General features: G+C 45.7%; 1 pseudogene; it reads right to left on the bottom strand.

Moving 5' to 3' along the window:
* Positions 1-5,042: 5,042 nt before the first annotated feature.
* On the bottom strand, positions 5,043-5,636 carry LOC102871800 (annotated as a pseudogene).
* Positions 5,637-13,668: the final 8,032 nt, after the last annotated feature.

The following is a 13,668-nucleotide window of genomic DNA, read 5'->3' as shown; positions in this document are numbered from 1 at the left end:
GAGAACCAGCTCATAGCTGATGCTCTCGTGCATTTTCAGAGGCTGTAAATCACACAGGAGGGATGGCCTATCTTTCTCCCAAGGGCCTCTGGTAGATTCGAACTTCCAGAAAGGCACTGCCTTTAGGTTGGCAGAACAACTCCCGGTGGACTACACCACCATCAGCTCCCTCCTAGGAGGCTGCAAGTCTAAATTGACGGCACCAGAGGAAGGCCCCCTCTCTGTGTGTCAGTTCTGGAGGAAGGTCCTCATTTCCTTTAGTGTCCGTAGGCCTAGCATTCCTTGAGATGTCCGTGTGTCTTGGTGTCCAGGAGCTTCCTGGTACAGGGGCCTGAGTCCGAAAGGATGGACTCCACTCCAGGCAGTTCTTTCTTGATGGTACTGACATCCTCCCTCTTAGGTCGATTTTCTCTCCTTTTATCTCATGTAAGAAAGAGATGTTCTAGGTGACGCCCTTGAGAAATTCCCCTTTCATTGGATGAGAGAGGTGGTCTCCCATCTCTCTCCTACAGAGCAGCAGGTAGTTCAAACCTCATGCCTTCTGGCTGGCAGAGAAGTCCCTTTGAGTTCTACCATCATTCCCTCCACAGTTGTCAGTAGGCCAGTCCTTTCTCTCCCCCCTTCATCTTACACTGTGTTCATGCTTCTTTTCTTGGTTTTAAGTCAATCTGTTAAGCTCCTTTGCCATCACAAGTCCTGTGGATGTTGGAATTGTCCCAGATCTGCCAGCAGGGTGTCCTCTGCACCAGTGTCCTGTTGGCCTGTCCCAGTAGACCCATGTACATCTTTTTTTCCTGGCCTTCTGAGATGCTCAAGGCTCATCTAGAACTTCTCTGATCTAGAAACTAGACTTGAAATGGCTTCCTTTCCACAGATTCAGACTACTTGATTTTAAACTTCTGAATGGATTTTCACCTGAAGTTACCTTTTTAATGTTTACTCAGTAGCCATTATGCCCTTTATCACCATGGAAACCTGTATCATTTATGCAGAACTTATTCATGATCTGAGAACTCCGTTCTCTAGAAGTTGCTTCCTCTTGCGTGAGAGAATAGTCCCTCATTCTGCAAACTGTTTATGAAATTGTAGAGCAATCAAAGACTGTGTTGTTCTTTTGAATTAATACATGATCATATTTTTTAAAGCAATCTATTATCTACAGATTAAAAGGCCAAAGTATTCGCCTAGTTCCTTATTGCTGGATCTTCCTTTTCTAATGCCCTAATTTTAGAAAACATATTCAGATAATAAACATGAAAATGTCTGTACTTGACCTTTTGAAATAAAAGTAAAGTAGCTACTTTTAATATTAGATCCATAGTATGTGGTATGTCTAAAGAGAGGAGAACTGAATGGACAGAGTCTCTCACAATCACGGGTCCCTCCGGAAGTGGACAGCCTCGCGGAGTCCCACCAGTGAAGGAAGACCACGTCTCCGGCCAGCACCAGCTGTGGCCTCTCTCCTCAGGGCTCAGGGCTGCAGGGGAGCAATGCCATCCTGGAAAGGTGAAGATGACCACAAAGGAGAAAGGGGTCCAGGCAGCTGCAGGTGGTCACACCCCCATCGCAACCCTCCACAAGCACTTTTGGGGTTGTTTACATAGTGAAAAAAGTAATTTCTGTGATAAGCATCCCCCCCCATTCCACCTTGGATCTTGTACTCATTCTACAATAATTAATACAGTATTTGTCCTTATAAGACTGAGTTAGTTCACTTAGCATAATGCTCTCCAGTAATCATAGGGTCGCACAGTTTGATGGGTGGAGGGAGGGATGGGTAAAGAGGGAAAGATCCAGTGTGAAAAACAATGGATATGAGTTTTATGAACTTTGTATGTATAAAAGAAAAGAAATTCCTTTTTTCCTTTCTTTTTTAAATTTTTTTAAACTTAATTATTAATTTCAGTAAAAATTTACAGAGACTTTAGATTTTCATTCATTCATTGTTGCACTTTTCTCCCCTTCCAACCCTCCCCCCATAGTACACTACCCTCTTGGAAAAGTAAAAGAAAAAATTCTTTCATTGTTTTACAAACCCTTCCCCAGGTCCACTCCACCATGCAGCTTTCACTCTGGACTCCTGTCATGACAAAAATACCTAATCACATATCCCTTTTAAACAGTTTTCTCCCTCATCTGTTTCAATGCAGTATTCATTATTGAACCCATCTTTCTCAGTCTCTCCTCAACCCCAAGGTTAGTCCTGTTTTACAACAGTGGCACCATGCAGTATTTGTCCTTTTGTGACTGAGATACTTCACTCAGCATAATGTCCCCAGGGTCTTGCATTTTGAATAATATTGCATGAGTTCCTTGTTTTTCAATGCAGTGTAGTATTCCATTGTGTGAATATACCACAGCTTCTCTATCCATTCATTTGTTGACGGGGACTGGGTTGTTTTCAACTCCTTGCTATTGTGAACAGAGCCACGATAAACATGGGTGTGCATATATGTGCTTGGGTGTCAGTTATGGTCTCTTTGGGGTATATTTCCAGTAGTGGAATTGCTGGGTCAAATGGTATTTCTGTTTGCAACTTTTTGAGAAAGCGCCACACCACCTTCCACACTGGTTGCACCATAAAATGACTACATTTTGACAGATGGTGGGATTTCAGAGCAGAAAGGAATGCCCGCGATTGTCTTACACTAACCCTTCATGTTAGAGTCAGAATAGACCTGAAGGCGGTGGGGCCAAGTGGAGTCAGAATAGATTCAATTCAATATACTGGGCTTGGTTGACGCCCTGCCCCTGTGCTGGTGGACGGGACCCAGCACCTGCCCACTCCCAACACCACGAAGCACAACACTGGCTGACGTATCCCATTTCAAGCTCAGGAACGAGGCTCACCATTCCTAGTCTAGGCTACCAGCCTCTGGGAACATGGACCAGAGATGCCATTCAGGGTCCCTGTATCCGGCTCTAGCATTTGGGGAGTGTTTTTCAGCTGAAACAGGTGGGAAACGTGGGCTTCTGTAGCTAAATCTGGCCTCAAAGCTGTCAAAAGCCTACACTGCTAGAGAAACACCAAACTTTAGTGTATCAGAGTGTATTTATGGTGAATAGATACATTTCAGATCAGGCTGCATCACCTGAACATGTCTGGAAGGTGCTCTGAAGAAGAGACAGTGAAAATGGATGGTAACAGTCACTGTTGCATTAACTTCTCTGGGGGAGTGTCAAAATACAGGGCAGGACACAGTGACAGTCGCCAAGGCCCTGCCATGCATCCTAAACCAGGCTACTGGAGGGCACTCTGACAGCCTAGGTAACAGCAAGGAGTGGTGCCTCTCCGGTGCTTCTAACCCACTTGACGTCCTGCAGGAAGATAGGCCATCTCCTGCTGTCAGCTTAACAGCCTCTGAAAACCTTTGGGAAGGTCAGTTCGGAGTTGGTTCTGATTCAACAGGATGAGAGATTTGAGTCAGACTCTTGTTTCTTTAAAAAAACTATTTTATACTGATTTGTATACAAAATTCACATGTATTCTATTTTACACTTATCATTCTTTCACACTGCGTTTCATATAATCATTCCCATTCACTATGTTTTAGAAAGTGACTCCTGAGTTCCAGGCTTTTGGTTTGTTTGTTTGTTTGTTTGTTTTTATTATTTTAAACCTGATTTGCAAGTCTGATATAAGTTTTTAAATTTGTCCCCCTTTTAAAAAATTTTAATGAAAGTTTACAGAGATTTTGGATTTCCATTCATTCATTTTTGCACTTTTCTCCCTGCACCCCTCCCTTCCAGTTCATTCTTCTCTTTGAAAAGTAAAAGAAAAACTCTTTCATTGTTATGCAGTCCCTCCCCCCAAGTCCACTCCACTGTGCAGCCTTCGTTCTGGACTCCTGAGTTCCAGGTTCTTGGGTCTACACATTCATGGTTGTCCTAAAGAACTCAATGCCGAGGCAAAAGGTGCTTCCTTCCAGGCTAGTTTGACCCGAAGAGGACTCCTGGGAACCAGTTCTTTTAAGGCTCAAAAAAGTACACCTGACGGCAGATGGACTGGGCGGGTCACCCCAATTCTGTGAACTTAGAAATCTGGATTCCAAGAGAATCAGTATTATCGTGTCCAAGTTGCTGTGTGCCGTCTTCGCCGCACGTAGGGAAGCGTGTTCACTCGGTGCAGGTGGACGACTTGAGGTGAACTTTGTCAGTAGTGTCACCACTGGCAGGAGTCCTTGACGAGGCTCCAGCTGAGAGTGACCCCGTGGATGACAGAATGAAACTGCCCATCGTGCACCATCCTCACAATGTCTGCTTATGTCCGTTGTCACAGCAACAGGGTCCCTCCGCCTCCTGAACCCTCTCCTTCAATGACCTTCTAATTTGCAAGCATGACGTCCTCTTTCAGGGACTGATCCCTTGTGAAAAAGCATGTGGGAGACAGTCTGTCCAGCCTCGTCTCTAAGAAACATTCTGACCCCACTTCTTCTGACCCCTACTTGTGTGACCTTTGCCAGTCCGTCTTGGTGTCCTCAGTCCTCTTCAGCAACCCCGCACTTCAAAGACATCTTTTCTTCTTCAGTCTTCCTTCTTCATCATCCATCTTTCATATGCATGTGAAGCAATGGAAGATGCCCTGGTTTGGGTCAAGAGCACCCAAGTCTCCAGGTCAGCAGGGCAACAAGCTGTAGACTATGACCCCTGGGCTCACTGATACATCTTCTGCTTTACTGTGATTTTCTTATTCTTCAGCCCTGTGAAGACGGCCTTTGTGGCAGATTTGCCCAGTGCCATTTATCTTTTTTTTTTTTTTTTAGAATTTTGAATTTTAATTATGTACATAAGTAGCAACACCAGAACAAGGAGTTCTAAGGCTTGTACATTATCTCTAGGTGAAAAGATTCCAGATTAGTCCATTTTTAAATGTGGTTATCATCCAAGACAAAGAATGTGTACTAAAGTTTTTCCTGAAGAAGAAAGCCAATTTACCACATTTAATACTGACTTTTCTGCCATTTTTCTGTAGAAATACTGATTTTTGTATGGAGTTTCCAGTGTTTTTAACTGATTTTAAAATGGTCAGAGCAAGGCAAAGTTTACTTATTTCCAGGTGGATTCTTCACATTCCCTGGCTTTTAAAAGTTCTTCCACAAATCCTCCAGGACTATGTATCCTTGTAAACCCCAGTCATATAATGCTTCTCCGCTGACCTGGGCCATGCTGATGGCTTGTTGTGGATAATAGATAGAGGCAGCTAATCCCATGAAACCAGGTGGATATACCAACTTCTTTATTTTTGAACCTCTAGCAAAAATGAGTCCAACAAGACCAGCAAAACCAATAACACCAAGTCTTGGGAAAAATCCAGGAGGTGCATTTTGAAGATATCCGTAATTGTCTACCCCCCATTGAACAACATTTTGCATCTTGGGCTTAGCATAGAAGTACTTTTCCTGACACCATGTTATATATGGACTGCAAAACTGTCGTAGCTGTGAAATGTTTTCTTCAAGTCGAGTCCTTGGCTCTTCTACATATTTAGATTGAGCTTCTGGAACTGAATAGAGTGAAAGCTCATCAACCTTGACGGAATCTTCTTCAGGCGTGCCCTTCTTTGATGAAGCATAGACTCTCCAGGTGAGCAGACTTAGGCTGGCCGGGCCCACAGATCTCTGAATTACCTTGAACATGTCGCTGGCAGCCGCGGCTCTGGCTGGACCATTTATCTTTTGATTTCTTTACTTTTTAAGAAAAATTTGTGGGTTTTGTTATATACTCTTCTTTTCTTTTCATTAGTTTATTTACAAAATTCTAATACAAATTTGGGCAAATTCTTTCCATTTCCCTCACCCCTACACCCATCAAATTGTACAACCCAATGTAGCTTTTGATTTCTTGACCACCCCACCCCCCTGTGGATCAGAGTAAAAGGAAATTCTTCACAGTCCAGCTTCTCCACTAACCATGACACTCAATTCTGAGAATTTCGAGTTGAGGTTTGGTTTTGATTTTGCTGTTCAGGTATAATCTGTCCTGAGGTCTATATAGTCTTTGATCGTTTCCAATAAGTGCTTCGAGTCCTCTTCACTTTCAGAAGCCAGAAACTGCTCCCTAGCAATGTCAATCTATTTTATCTTGTTAGAAAAGGCTACAGGTCGTCCCTGGGTTACAAACATCCAATTTATAGACAACTCCTACCTGCACTTTGTTGTTGTTGTGTGCCATAGAGTTGGATCTGACCCATAACTGACCCTTAACGGGTTTTCAGTGGTGATAATCACACGGGAGGGAGGAGATTGCGCCTCCTTCTCCCTTGGAATAGCTGGCAGATTTGAACTGTGTGCCTTTGATATTGCAGAGCAGATTCTTTCCACCACTAGGCCACCGGGGCGCCCTCTTTAAAAAAAATAAAAATTGATATTTTGGCGAGCTCTGGTGGCCTAGTGGCAAGAAGCTGCACTGCAATCCCAGAAGTGAGCGGTTCAAATCCACCAGATGCTTTGCTGGAGAAGGAGGAAAAATCTCCTTCTACACCAGTCAAATCTGATTTGATGGTATACACACACACCCAAATAATAAAAAAAAATTAAGAGTTTAATGAAAGTTCATAGAGAACTTGGATTTCTATTCATTCATTGTTGCACATTTTCCTCCCTCTGCTCCCCACCCCCCAGTTCACTTTTCTCTTTGGAAAAAAAGAATTCTTTCATTGTTATATTGTCCCCTTCAGTCCACTTTAAAAATTTTTTTATTTTATTATTTTCTGTGTGTGTACCATAAAATTGGATCTGACTGGTACAGGAGGAGATTGCCCCCCTCCCCCCTCCAGCAGAGCATCTAGTGGATTTAAACGGATGCCTCTGTGGTTGCAGTGTCTCCAGTCCACTTTACTATGCAGCTCTTATTCTGGACTTACGTCACACCAATAAAACCTAACCATATATTCCTTTTAGACAGTTCTCTCTTGTCTGTTTCAATGCCATGTACATTGTTTATCCCCTTTTTTCCCTCAGTTTTCCCCCAACCTCCATTGTCAGTCGTTTTACAACAGTGGCACTATGCAGTATTTGTCTTTTGGTGACTAAGATATTACCCTCAGCATAATGGCCTCCAGGGTCACCCATTTTGTATAATATTGCATGAGGTCCTTGTTTTTCAATGCAGCATAGTATTCCATTGTGTGAATATACCACAGCTCCTCTATCCATTCATTTGTTGATGGGCACTTAGGTTGTTTCCAACTCCTTGCTATTGTGAGCAAAGTTGCGATAAACATGGGTGTGCATATATCTGCTTGGGTGGTAGTTCTGGCTTCTTTAGGGTATATTCCCAGTAGTGGACTTGCTGGGTCAAATGGTATTTCTAATTTCCAATTTTTGGAGAAAGCGCCATACTGCCTTCCACAGTGGTTGCATCATTTTATACTCCTTGTTGTTGTTTTGTGCCATCGAGTCGCTTGTGACTCATAGCGACCCTATGTACAAGAGCCCTAAATGCTGTTCTATCCTGTGCCAACCTCGCTGTCTCAAACACACTCATTCCCACCACTGCACTCACAGAATCGATCCATCTCATCGAGGGTCTTCCTGTCCTGCACTGTCCCTCCACTCTCCCAAACACGACGTCCTTCTCCAAGGACCAGTCCCTCCTTGTAACATGCCCTAAGTGTGTCAGATGAAGCTTCAGACACCTTGACTCCAAGGAACATTCCGGCTTCACCCTCTACAGGACAAACCTGTTTGTTCTCCTAGCAGTCCATGGTATATTCAACACTCTTCTCCAGCACCACAGTTCAAAGGTATCAGTTCTCTTTCTAGCATCCCTATTCACCGTCCAACTCTCTGATGCATAGCATGTAATTGCAAAGACTATAGCCTGGATCAGGTGCACCTTAGTCTCCAGCCTGATGTCATTGCTCTTCAGTACTCTTGAGAGGTCCCTCACAGCTGACTTTCCCAATGCAATTCATCTCCTGATTTCCTGGCTGCTGTTACCAAGAGTATTTACACTCCTGCCAACAGTAAATAAGGGTTCCAGTTTCTCCAAAACCCCATCAGCATTTGTTGTTTGCTGCTCTGTTGAATGTTGCTGTTCTTACTGGAGTGAGATGATATCTCATAGTTGTTTTCAGGGCTCCCTTTAATGTAATGTTAGTCTGCATTCACTTTGAAAAGATTGTGCCAACCCCAAATGCATTGGTTTCTTCATCACAATCACCGTCACTGCCGAGCAAGCCTCTTTTAAGATCATTGTAAACAAAGGTTTTCTGTTTTCTCTTGCATTAACCTAAAAAAAAAAAATCCCATTGCCATCGAGAGATCCTGGTGCCCAGAGACCCTGTAGGACAGAGTAGAAGTGCCCAAGGCTGAGATCTTCCTGGGACGAGACCACCTGATCTTTCTCCTGAGGACCCACTGGTGGCTTCCCATTGCCAGTCAACTGTCTTAACGGCCGAGTTCTCACCTGTCATTGATGGGTACCATTGAGTCAACTACCACTCATAGCGGCCCTGTGATGAACAGATCTCCACCTTGTCCGGTTCTGTGCCGTCTGCGTGACCTCCGTCATGCTCAAGCCTGGGGTGGAAGTCTCGGTGCCCCTCTATCTCGTGGAGGACCTTCCTCTCTGACAGTCACCCTCCACATATCCTGGAATGGTGCCTTTTTCTGAGGACTGGCTCCTTCTGACAGCACGTCCAACGTAAATGAGATTAAGTTCCACTCTCCTCATCTCTAAGGAGAACTCTGCTTGCACTGTCTTCAAGACAAGTTAGTCCTTCTGGCGGTCCATGGGATATTTAATACTCTTCTCCAGCACTACACTTCAAAGGCACGGATTCTTCTGTCAGCCTTTGTCATTGTCCAGCTTTCACGTGCATAGGAAGCAATTGAAAAGACCATGGCTTGGATCAGCTGCACCTTAGTCTTTGGGATAGAAACAAAGCTCTGTGTGGATTAAGCCAACAGCCGCCCCTGTGGAGGCTCTCAGATGCAAAGGTGTTAACTTGCTGAATGGTCTGTCACAGCTGGGGCTCGAAATGGTTCTAGTTTGTAGAAAGTGCTCAGTGGTGCCCACTTCAAGTGGAGCCAAGGGCACGTATCTCACTGTCGCTTACCGCCACATTCAGGTGGTCCCTATCTGACCTCTGTGTGTGGCTCAGGCCTCCCTCTCCAGCACACTTTCATTCGTTTCTTTCTGTCCCTAACCTGCTAGGCCCCTGCCCCAACCACCACAGTTTCCCATGTCTCCCTTTCACTGAGAAAAATCCCAGGGGCACAGGAGGGCGCTTGGAGCAGGCCGCCCAGGAGAAGGGAGTGCCTTTGTAAACTCGGCTTCATTGTTCATCCTACGTGGGTTGCTTTTTTCCTGGTAAGACATAATTAAATCCTGGAGCGGGCACAGATAATTAACGCTGCGCCTCGTAAGGCGTGACTTTGGTTAATGTCTGTGTCTGTGGCACAGTGTAGTCCCGGGCAATTAGTATTTATCTTGTAATTAGGATGCTCAGTTAGCAGGCGGGGTGAGCTGTTTGCTAGGCTGGAGCAGTGGCTGGAGGGCAGGGCCCTGCCTGGGTGCAGCAGGATGGATGGGACTGGGCGCTGGGCGGGTGTGACCGAGAGCACCAGGACAGCCCGCCTCGGCCTCGGAGGTCACCGCTCAGCTCAGGTCCAATATCCGTCACCTCGTGCTGTTCACAGGCCAGGGAAGGCTTAATTGTCTCCGGAGTTGTTAAGTGGGAAAGTGAATTAGTTAAAATGTAAAACGTGCCCCTCTCTATTTCTGTTTTGAATGATCTGGTTAAGGGTTGTAGAATCAGTTCCAGTTCATATCAATCCCGCGTACAATGGAACCAGACCCTGCCCAGCCCTGTGCCGTCCTCACGATCGATGCTGGGCCTGAGTCCAGTGTTGCAACAACCAAGTCCACTCACCTCAAGGACAGTCCCACCCCCTTTCTCTGACCCTCGGCTTTTCCAGGAACGATGTCCTTCCTTCTCCCAGGACTGGCCCCTCCGGCCACCATGTCCCAAACAGGTGAGGTGAAGTCACCCCATCTTCTCCTCCAAGGAGCGTAACGGTTGAACTTTTCCTAAGACACGTTTGCTCGTCCTGCTGGTAGTTCATGGTCTATTGAAGCAACAACATCAGTTCTTCTGAATCTTATTCATTGTCCAACTTTCACATGCCTATGAGGCAGTTGAAAGCGCCAGGACTTGGATTAGATGCACCTCTGGCCTCTAAATGAGATCTTTGCTATTTAGCCTTTTCAAGAAGGCCGGTGTGGTAGATTTGTCCAGGGTGAAGAGTCATTTGATTTCCTGACTGCTGCCTGTAAGCGTGTTGATTATGGATCCAAGAAAAAGAAAATCTTTCTGAATATGTACATTCATGTATCTAACATTAAAATAAATGAAAAAAATAAACTGTTGAAAATTTTCTCCTCCCTGCTCTCATTTGTTCTGTCCACCCAGAGTCCAACAGGGACCTGCTGAAGTTAGATTTCGGGTGGACCCTTTCAAAAAATTCTGTTATGTCTCTTGCACTCCCAGTGCTTCAGATAACAAACTGTTGGTTCTTAGGTGCCATCGAGTCAAGGATGACATGAACAGCAGATGTGAACCCTGTCCTGTCCTGTGCCATTCTCACAATCTCTGACACACTCACTGCAGCAGTCCCTGTGTCAGTCCACCTGGTGGAGGTTGTTCCTTGGAGAGGAACCTCATGCTTGGAAAGGTGGAGGGTCGGTGAAAGACAAAGACCTCGAGCCGGCGGACTGTTGTCGTTAGGTGCTGCTGACCCAACTCATAGAGACAACCCACTGAACTCTAGCTCAGTTGTGCTCCACCCTCACGTCCCCACTGTGCTCACGTCCACCGTCCCAGGCACAGTGTCACTCCAGCCCAGAGAGCACAGCGGTGGCAAGTACACTATTTTGAAACTTACTTTTTGGGTGTTTGGTTGTTTTTTTTTAAAAAAATACAATTTTCTCACTATTTTAACAGCTGCATGAACAGATGAATCTCAATGTCTTCATCCTCTGTGGACCAAACTGACCCCTGCAGACAAGTCCATTGTGACCCACAATGACCCTCTATCAGGCAGCTGGCCGTCTGCATGGGCAGAGATGGGTGGCCCCTCTTCCTCTCATGGCGGGCACGTGACACTCTATGCCCCTGACGTATCGCGAAGCTTCTACCACTGCAAAGTCCCCGTGGACACTATTGTCAGGTTCTTTTGACTGGAGGGTGTGCGTTCCCTTAAGAATGTTGCTGTTGTGGGCTATAGAGTTGGAACCGACCCATAGCTGACCCTCCGGTGGGTTTTTAGAGGCAGTTAATTGCATGGGAGGAGATTGCCCATCCTTCTCCCGCGGAGGAGCTGTTAGCCTCGAACCACGTTTCTTTGGGATCACAGCGCAGCTTCTTGTCCCTAGGCCATACCGGTGGCATATTCAGTTAAGCGTTGGCTTGCTTAGTAAAAGATCAGCAGTTCAAACCTGCTAGCTGTTCTTAAGAACAGCGATGCAACGGGCCTCACTTGTTAAGATGCACGACCTTGACCACCAGTAAGGTGATAAAGCGTCCTCCCTTCCCCCCTTTACATCTACGCCCCTGTTCAGCATGAAGAAGCCAGAGAGTCGGCATCCAATTCCCAAATTAATAAGACAGTTGGTTTAATTACTATTGGAAAATGCTTGTCATTCCTCTGTAGCATCTGGTCCCCACTGGACCCTCATCATTTCCTTCACCTGCTCCCCCCACCGACCAAACTGTGCAGCTCTGCAACTGCATCCTGGCCCATCCTCACCCTTCTGCCCCCAACCCTCACCTCCTTGTACCCCCAATATGTTTTTCCCAATTAAAAAAAAATTAAAAAATTAAAAAAAAAAGATGCACGACCTTGGAAGCCGATTGCTAGAATCGATTTAGTGGTAGTGTGTTGGGTTTTGTTTGGTGCAGACTCTATGCACCTGGCTGGCTCAATTGGCTGTACTTGACTACAGACCTTATGCTGGTGATTCCAAGTCACCAGTGGCACCACGGAAGAAAGGCCTGGCAATCGACTGCAACAGCAATCACTGTTAAGAGCACGTTGCCGTCAAGTTCACCTCAATACCTTGTGACCTCATGTGTTACAGAACAGAACTGTCCACAGGGTTTTTCTTAGCTGTGATTGCTATTGTAGCTGATTGCCAGGCCTTTCTTCTGTGGTGTCACTAGTGACTTGTAACCACTATAAACCCCCTTGGTTCCAGCAGTCAAGAAACAATAAGATGTATTGCTTTAGAAAGTCTGCTGTCAGAGACCTCTCCAAAGTACTAAGGAGCAATGATGTTAGTTTGGGGGCTAAGGTGCACCTGATTCAGGCCATGGTCTTTTCAATTACTTGCCATATATCTGAGAGCTGGACAATGAATAATGATGACAGAAGAGGAATCGATGCCACTGAGTTCTGGTGTTAGAGAAGAGTCCTGAATATTGCATTGACAGACAGAAGAAACGGTTATGTTCTAGAGAATGCTCCTTGAAGGCAAAGATGGTGAAGCTTTATCTTACATATTTTGAGCCTATTTTTAGGAGAGGCTATTCCCTCAAAATGGACATCATGCTTGGAAAGGTGAAAGATCAGAGAAAAAAAGGCAGGCCCCCAACAAGATGGACTGACACAGTGACCGCAGCAACGGGCTCAAGTGTATCAGAGATGATGAGGACGGCACAGGACAGGACCACACTAGGAGTTATGCTGTTCACGATGCCACCTAGCAACAAAAATCACTGGGGAGAAGGTTTGAGATGTTGTAGCAAAAGGACACCATGACAGCCCAGCAGCCCCCGCTCTTAGGACCCAGGTTCCTACCTTCTTCTTGCTTCCCCACCCTCAGCCAGTGCCTGGGCTCTGTTTCTGGGAGGGAAAGGTCCATAGAAAGTAAGCTAAGACAGAAGCTGTGTAGATCACTCAGCCCACATTCCCCTGGTGACCGAGTGGTGTCATAGTCTCAGATGGTCAGGGAGAAAGGGACACAGATGGGGAAGGGCCGTCATTTGGCCACAGGACAGATGACCTGCATGGGCTGCATCAAAAGCTGTGTGGGGAAATGATTCTCGCTTACTTGTCTAGCTTTTGGATGTATACAAATATGCAGTTGAAAGAATAAACAAAACAAAATAAAAGTAGCACTGATGCTTGAATTACGGTGTCGGCAGAGAATGTTACATAATCATGAACTGCCAAAAGAATAAACAAATCTGTCTGGGGAGAAACGCAGTGAGAGTGCTCCTTCAAAGGGAAGATGGGGAGACTCCATCTCACATACTTTGTGGTCAGGAGGGACCAGTTCCTGAAGAAAGCAAAAAAGAGGAAGGCCTTCTCTGAGCTGGACTAGATCGATGGACGCAGTGAGATGGACTGACAGAGTGACTGTCGACAATGACCTTGGGCAGAACAGTGGGTATGAGGCTGGACCAGGATGGGGCGATGTTTCCTTGTGTCGTGTGAGTGGCTGCTGCGTCAGAACGAACTCAGAGATGCCTGACAACCACCACAACAACAAACAACAGGGACACAAACTCGGGGTGGAAGTTGGTAGTTAAGCCTCCTGGCATTCAAGCACAGGCTCAAATGGAAAAGTCGTGGAGGTTGGGGGACCACTAACTGGTTCTGTTCTTAACTGGGGGACCACTAACTGGTTCTGTTCTTAACTGGGGGACCACTAACTGGTTCT

This window comes from Elephantulus edwardii, unplaced genomic scaffold (genome assembly GCF_000299155.1).
Source record: "Elephantulus edwardii isolate Elephantulus edwardi_28Jun2011 unplaced genomic scaffold, EleEdw1.0 scaffold00002, whole genome shotgun sequence".
Lineage (NCBI taxonomy): Eukaryota > Metazoa > Chordata > Mammalia > Macroscelidea > Macroscelididae > Elephantulus > Elephantulus edwardii.
The sequence above is the reverse complement of the archived record's forward strand: the minus strand, read 5'-3'. Positions and strand labels throughout refer to the sequence as shown.